This window comes from Euprymna scolopes, chromosome 2 (assembly GCF_053919585.1).
Source record: "Euprymna scolopes isolate OS-2025 chromosome 2, ASM5391958v1, whole genome shotgun sequence".
NCBI lineage: Eukaryota > Metazoa > Mollusca > Cephalopoda > Sepiida > Sepiolidae > Euprymna > Euprymna scolopes.
Window position 1 is genome coordinate 51125255 of NC_136483.1, and position 7990 is coordinate 51133244.

A 7990-nucleotide genomic window follows, 5' to 3' on the forward strand; every position below is an offset into this window, starting at 1 on the left:
TATTTTCTCTTCATATAAACGACTATCGGTTGTTGTATCTGTCTATCTATTCTATTTCCTTGGCCTCTTATCGTATATACAGATAAATATAAGTGATATCAAGTTAAGGTGTGCCTTTAGGTTAGATCCTTGTTTAATGTCAAATTATATTGAGATATAACTCTATATATGAAGATATTTCCGAACGGTCTCAATGTGTACACAGGTGCTCGGCTGAGCTTGAATTTATGATCCCCCTTTCAAATATTCACTACAAACAGTCGTCTAATTACAACCACTGGCAGCAATTCCCCGTCTTTCTATCTGTGCATAAAACTAAATGAAAATATAATGAGCAAAGTTTCGTTTTCTAGAACTGCCCATCCGTGGAACACAATACCGTAGGTCTGTTTCCCAACTGAATATAACATGATCGTTTTCAAGTCCGATGTAAACAAATTCAGGTTGAGTCGTTCTCTTAAATAATCAAATTCTACTCAATTTCCATCATTACTGATAAGTTATGTGCGCGAGCCTTTCCTAGTCTCACACAAAAATCTGACGAGAACTGGTGTGTCAACGTGATTGTGCCGTACATAACCTTATATATGACATATAACCATAAACATGATATTTAAACAGAAATGTAAAACAGAACGACCAAAATACAATTTTAAGCTTAAGCCTGCGCGAGCCTTTTCTAGTCTCACACAAAAACACGCGTTCACATTTCAAGCTATATTACTTGTCATATACATACGAACACACAAACATACGCGCCCACGTCCACACACGTACATATATTCACATTCGCGTACATAACTCACATTCACGTATATATACACACACGCTAACGTACACACATGTACTCACACACGCGCACACGTACGGACACAAGGACGACATCACTTCCTTTCAAAGGAAATCCACACATGCGCAAAAGACCAGCGGAAACACCTATAAAAGAAAGAGCAACAAGCGGCTTCTCCCTTTTTTTTAGGCCCAGCTTTCGAGCTGGTCGGTCTACGGACCGACCGCGTACCTCACGCCATTTACTACTATGTGGGACAAAAAGCTAACAAACAGTATGTACACCATACCCTCTTTCTCTCTCTATCTACTACTGGTCCCTGAGCACACCTTCGCGTAGCTGACTGCTAACTGACGTCAACCCTCTATCCTTTTCTTTGTCTACACGATGGACTGCCATTTCTCGTTCTATTACATTACTCACTTCTTTTCCCACGATCGAACAAACGATAGTGACCCGAACTTGAGAGGAACACACATTTCCTTTTCTTTCTACAACACCAGTCCCGCAACGAACGATGGTTACACCCGCGCGGACATGAACACATGTTATATCTAAAACATTCTTTCAACAGTAAATAAACGACGTTTATCTTATCCATCAATTGAGTTTTTGTTTCCTTCAATTCCATTCGTTTTATTATTTTCTTGTAGCGAGCTAGGGTATTATATCCTGGTCCGCAACATATGTTATCTCACCAATCACTCATTAATTCTTATTGCGAACAGACCCTACGTTTTCATAAGTGGTTATTGCTTAGTAAACAAAAATACGGAGCAATGTTTTATGAATACAGTATGAATAACTCAATCCATAAAAGATAATAAATGCATTTCAACCGATTGAAATTAAGCTATACACAATATGTTTTTTAGGTATATTTTTACGACGTGCCTCAGCGTAGTATAAACACCCCCAACCACCCCATGTTAAGAACGGCTTTCGGAATAAACATCCCCAACCTCAGAAGCCGTTCTTAACATGGTGAGGTTGGGAGGGGGTGTTTAGTCCAAAAGCCGTTCTTAACATGGGGTGGTTGGTGGTATTTATACTACGCTGGGACAGGTAATAAAAGAATACCTTTTTTTAATCGTTTGTTCACCTCTTATGTCGCCGTGATGGTATTTCTTATGTTCATTCCTGACTCGGTATGTAAGGTTGTTGTGTAGAAATTTCCTTAAAAAATGGCCATAATAAAAATATCATATATGAACCTGTGTTTAAATATGTTATTTGCATTTTCCCATCCGTATGTATCGCTTGAGGGATAGAATAAGGAGAAGCATGTCTCGAAGCAGACAATGTTACAAAGGTCGTAATATCATTTTATACAGTTTTTCTTCTTGTGTCTCTCCCCGTTCGATATATATATATATATATATATATATATATATATATATATATATATATATATATATATATATATATATATATAATAACAATTACAACAGCAACGACAATAATAATAATAATAATAATAATAATTACAATAATAATAATAATATATATATAATATATATATTTATATATAATAACAATTACAACAACAATAATAATAATAATAATAATAATAACAATTACAATAATAATAATAAAAACAATTACAATAATAATGATAACAATTACAATAATAATAAAAACAATTACAATAATAATAATAAAAACAATTACAATAATAATAATAATAACAATTACAATGATGATGATGATGATGATGATGATGATGATGATGATGATGATGATGATGAAAATTAAAATTAAAAAAAAAATGAAATAAAATTTTTTAAAAATAGTAAGTACCTAGCGATTTCAAATGGTTCCATCCAGTGGGAGATAAAAGGACTTTGATGGACGAAACCATTTTAACTACAAAAGGGAAGAGGGAAAGCAAATAGTATGTCACACAAAAACCTCATATTTACCTTGCTGCCAGAAATAAATTCGAAAGAAACATCCCAGGCTATAATAAAACGTAAACGATTTTTGCTTTTATTTTCGAGGTCATCACATATATGTTAATAATAGTTTATAAATAAAACAATTAGTTGCTGACGTAAATACATGATTTCATATGAATATTTTCGTAATATTTCTATATTAATGACGAGTGCCTACACCGGGGAAGATTACTTCTGGCATTTTATACAACGTGTACACTAATAATTAATTATTTGTAAACCAATGACTAAGTCAACTACTTTCCTGCTAATGAAATTTTCTCTGTCACATGAAAAATATTCTATAATGATGCATAAAAGAAAAATCGTTTGTCACATTTGTCATCGCTTACAGTCAAATGACATGTGATAAATAGTGTTCCTTCTTTTGCTTAGTTTAAAATATTTTCTTTTCATTTGAAGGTATCTCATAAAATATGTGCTAGAAAATTTATATAATGTATTTCTTTATACCATTGCCTCCTTTCAGTCTTGAAAGACAAAGGGTACTCCCTGTAGAGGCAGCTGTGTGTGTAATTGTAAAGCAAGAGTTGGGCAATCTCCAACCACACCTCTCCTGAATCGGCACTGTTTGATTCCAGAGGGCAGGAGATGTCCCAGATGAGAAAAGCGAAGAGTTCATACAGCACCTGGAAGTCCCAAATATTCACCCATATAGTACTGACCAGGTTCAACGTTGCTTAATTTCGGTGATCCAGCAGGAACTGGTGTCTCAAAGTGACTATGCCGTATCTCTTTATATTTTGATAAATTAATGTTTGTGTGTTAAAGAAAATATTAATATATTGAAAATACTAGTAAAATGTTTAGATTTTCTAAAAACCGTAACAGATCGTAATGTTTTTATTCAATAACAGTTAATTTAGTATTGCTAAAGTAGTAAAGAAGTTATTTGAATGATGCTTAATGGCTATTTTTAATTGAATGTATAAAAAAGAAAACATGTTTGTGCATACATTAATTTAGTGAAGATAGAGGTATATAATTTAAGTCTTACAAGAATAGAGATAAAATACCATTTATCACAAATACACTATAACTACTATTACTCTTACTATTACTATTTCTACTAGAACTAATAATAACTAAAATAATAATGATGATAATTACCACTAGCGGGACCTGTGGAAATTCCACAGCAGCATTTTTCATATGTAATATATTGTTGCTGGGCATACTGTGAGCGTTATGTTCAGCATGAATGAATGCACAATCATATTATTCTAGTTTTTTTTATTAAAACTGTATCGCCTCCTTACTAAAATAATAACTTTGATATATTTCCTGGGCTGATTATTTCATTACAAACACACCGGTCAATTAACTCACATTTGATCATTTTTCATAATTATTGAATATGTTACTAATTTCGACAATAATTTTCATAATTTCAATCCACATTATCGCCCCTCCCTTTACTAAAATATTAAATTTGATATATTGTATCGGCTGATTATTTAAAAAAAAAAAACACAACTATCAATTAACTCATATTTCATCATTTTTAATAATTCTAGAATATGGTACACATTTTAACAATAATTTTTCATCATTTAAACTCACCATATCGCACACCTTACTAAAATAATAACTTTGATATATCGTCTCAGCTGACTATTTCATTACAAACACACACATCAATCAACTCACATTTCATCATTTTTCGTAATTCTTGTATGTGTTACTAATTTCGACAATATTTTTTATAATTTAAACCAACGTTGTCGCCCAACATTAATAAAATAATAACTTTGATACATTTGCTGTGCTGATTATTTCATTACAAACACACTAATCAATTAACCTCTATTTCATCATTTTCATAATTCTTGGGTATGTTACTAATTTCGACAATCATTTTTCATAATTTATACCCACATTATCGCTCCCTCCTTAATAAAATAATAACTTTGAAATATTGTCTGGGCTTATTATTTTATTACAAAAAAACACTAATGCATGAAATCATATTTAATTATTTCTCATAATTCTTGGATATGTTACTTATTTCGACAATCATTTTTCATAATTTTAACTCACATTTTCGCCCTTCCCTCTTTACTAAATAATAACTTTGATATATTGTCTAGGCTGATTATTTCCTTACAAACACACCAATCAACTAATATTTTATCATTTTTTCGTAATTCTTGAATATGTTACTAATTTCGACAATAATTTTTCATAATTTAAGCCCTCCTTATCTCCTTCCCCCTTACTTATATAATAACTTTGATATATTTTCTAGGCTGATTATTTTATTATAAACACACCAATCAATTAAATCACATTTCGTCATTTTTCGTAATTCTTGGATATGTTACTCATTTCGACAATACTCGTCACCCTCCCTTACTAAAAAATTACTTTGATATATTGTCTGGTCTGGTTATTTCATAAAAAACACAACTATCAATTAACTCACACTTCATCATTTTTCTCAATTCTTTGATATGTTACTTATTTCGATAATTATTTTTAATACTTTTAACCCACATTATCAACCCCCCACTACTAAAATAATAACTTTGATAGATTATCTGGGATGATTATTTAATTTCAAACACACCAATTAATTAACTCACATTTCGTTATTTTTCATAATTCTTGGATATGTTACTAATGTGGACAATCATTTTTCATCATTTTAACCCACATCATGGCCCCACTTACTAAAATAATAACTTTGATATATTGTCTGGTCTGATTATTTCATTGCAAACTCACTAATGCATTAAATAACATATTATCATTTTTTCATAATTCTTGGATATGTTATTAATTTCGACAATTATTTTTCATAATTTAAACCATCCTTATTGCCCTCTCTTACTAACATAATTACTTTGATATATTTCGTGGGCTGATTATTTTATTATAAACACACAATCGATTAACTCACATTTAATCTTTGTTCATAATCCTGGATATGTAACTAATTTCAACAACAATTTTTATAATTAAAAACCCACAGTATGCCTCTTCCTCCTACTTATATAATATATTTGATATATTGTCTGGGCTTATTATATCATTGCAAACACACCAATCAAGTAACTCACATTTCATAATTTTTCATAATTCTTGGATATGTTACTAATTTCGAAAATAATTTTCATAACTTTAACCCACTATGTCGCTCCCCTTACTTAAATTTCATAACTTTAACCCACTATGTCGCTCCCCCTTACTTAAATAATAACTTTGATATATTGGCTGGGTTGATTATTTCATTACAAACAAATCAATCAATTCTGGGTATTCTTATAGTATATATGTTTCACCTATCTTATCCAATCCCGAGTGACGCCGTATATTCTGCTAATATATATCGTTCACCTATCTCATTCGATCCCAGGCGACGCTGGGTATTTTGCTACTATATGTTTTCCACCTATCTCATTCAATACTAGGCGACGCTTTCTGATAGTATATATTTGCACATCTCATTCAATCCCGGGACTGACTTCATGTCCGCCACCCCACTGTTGAAAATATACATTAAATAAAATAATGTTTTAATCGTAAACTGTTTCAGCCATTTCCGGGACTGACTTTATATCCCCCAACCCACTGCTAAAAATATACATGAAATAATGTAATGTCTAAATAGTAAACTGTTTCAGTCATTTCCGGGACCGACTTTATATCCCAAACTCACTGTAAAAATATACATAAAATAATGTAATGTCTAGATAGTAAAATGTTTCAGTCATTTCTGGAACTGACTTATAATCTCCACCCCACTGTTGAAAATATACGTGAAATAAAGTAATGTATAAATCGTAAACTTTTTCAGCCATTTCCGGGACCGACTCCTTATCTCCCATACTACTGTTAAAAATATACATTAAATAAAGTAATGTCCAAAACGTAAATGGTCGCAGCCATTTCCGGAACCGACTTCATATTTCCCACCCCACTGTTAAAAATATACATGAAATAAAGTAATGTTTAAATCGTAAACGGTTTGAGTAATTTCTGGGACGGGCTTCATATCCCGTAACCCACTGCTTAAAATATACTTGAAATAAAGTAATGTTTAAATCATAAACTGTTTCAGCAGCTTTTCGAAAGTAATACATAAAAACATTAACATGGTTAGGGATTAGGCAACCATTGCTTCAACATGAATTTCTGAATGTAGTATCAGTTTAAGCATTCCAGTGACTTAAATCCCCTCTTTTTTGGTCTTGGTTAATGGAGGAGAAATCCTTCATTACTGATACAATTTTTATTTTAGTTATTGACCAGAGTGCCCCTTTTGGGAAGCTGGTTTCCCCCTAAATTTTTAACCGACCTCATGTCCAATTCCACCCTTGTGGGGAGGCAAGGAAACAAAAAAAATAATCAGAACGGACATTTTCCAGGGTATTTTATAATTAATCAGAAGTGACATTTCCAGGGCATTTTGTAATTAAATCAGAAATAACTTTTTCGAGTTACTTTTTTAATATTAAAACTTTGTTACATTAGTACCTATTCACAATGCCTCCCCACGGGACAGATTTAGACAGGGTCGCTTTTTAACGTGGAGAAAAAATTGTCTTAGTCGTAAAGGATTTCTTTTCCACTGAGAGAGGAAATTTAAATGTAGCACCTGAAGAACAGATACTACACTTTGATCTTAGCCAAAAGGCAAAGAAAGACAAATCATTTTTATTAGCTTTGCCTCAACAGTGACACCAATTTTTTTTTTAATATTTTCAAAGGTGACAAGGTTTATTTGGAATATTCCACTTTCCTTTTTTAGGGATGCACAGCATGATAACGGACGGAGCAATAAGCGTAATAATATAATGATAATATCACAACTATTACTAATAATAATAAAAGAAGGAAAAAAGAAAAAAATATTGATAAGAAATGCATTATTATTTTATTATTTGAATCCTTTGAGATGAATATTTTGTGTATTCCTTTATATATTTTTTGGACTGTTATCCTCATCTTCATGGTTGTTGGTTCACGAAGTTTCGACCAACTATTCCTCTGGCCTTCGTCAGGTGGCTAACCAATACGGGATAGGAATGCTTAATCTCTTAATGTATTCTCAGTAATTACTGCTTTCCATAGTTGCTGTTGTCTCACCACGTTTTGATCAACTAATCCTCTGGCCGGCTTTGGGTAGGATTGAAACCGCTATCTTCAGACAATGTTCACCTGAAACTGTAGAGACTCAACGCCTCTATCCACTGCACCACTGAAACAACAACTAAGAAATTCATTGTTATCCCTGTCT

General features: G+C 32.0%; 1 pseudogene; it reads right to left on the reverse strand.

Moving 5' to 3' along the window:
- Positions 1-7286: 7286 nt before the first annotated feature.
- On the reverse strand, positions 7287-7400 carry LOC145242403 (U2 spliceosomal RNA; annotated as a pseudogene).
- Positions 7401-7990: the final 590 nt, after the last annotated feature.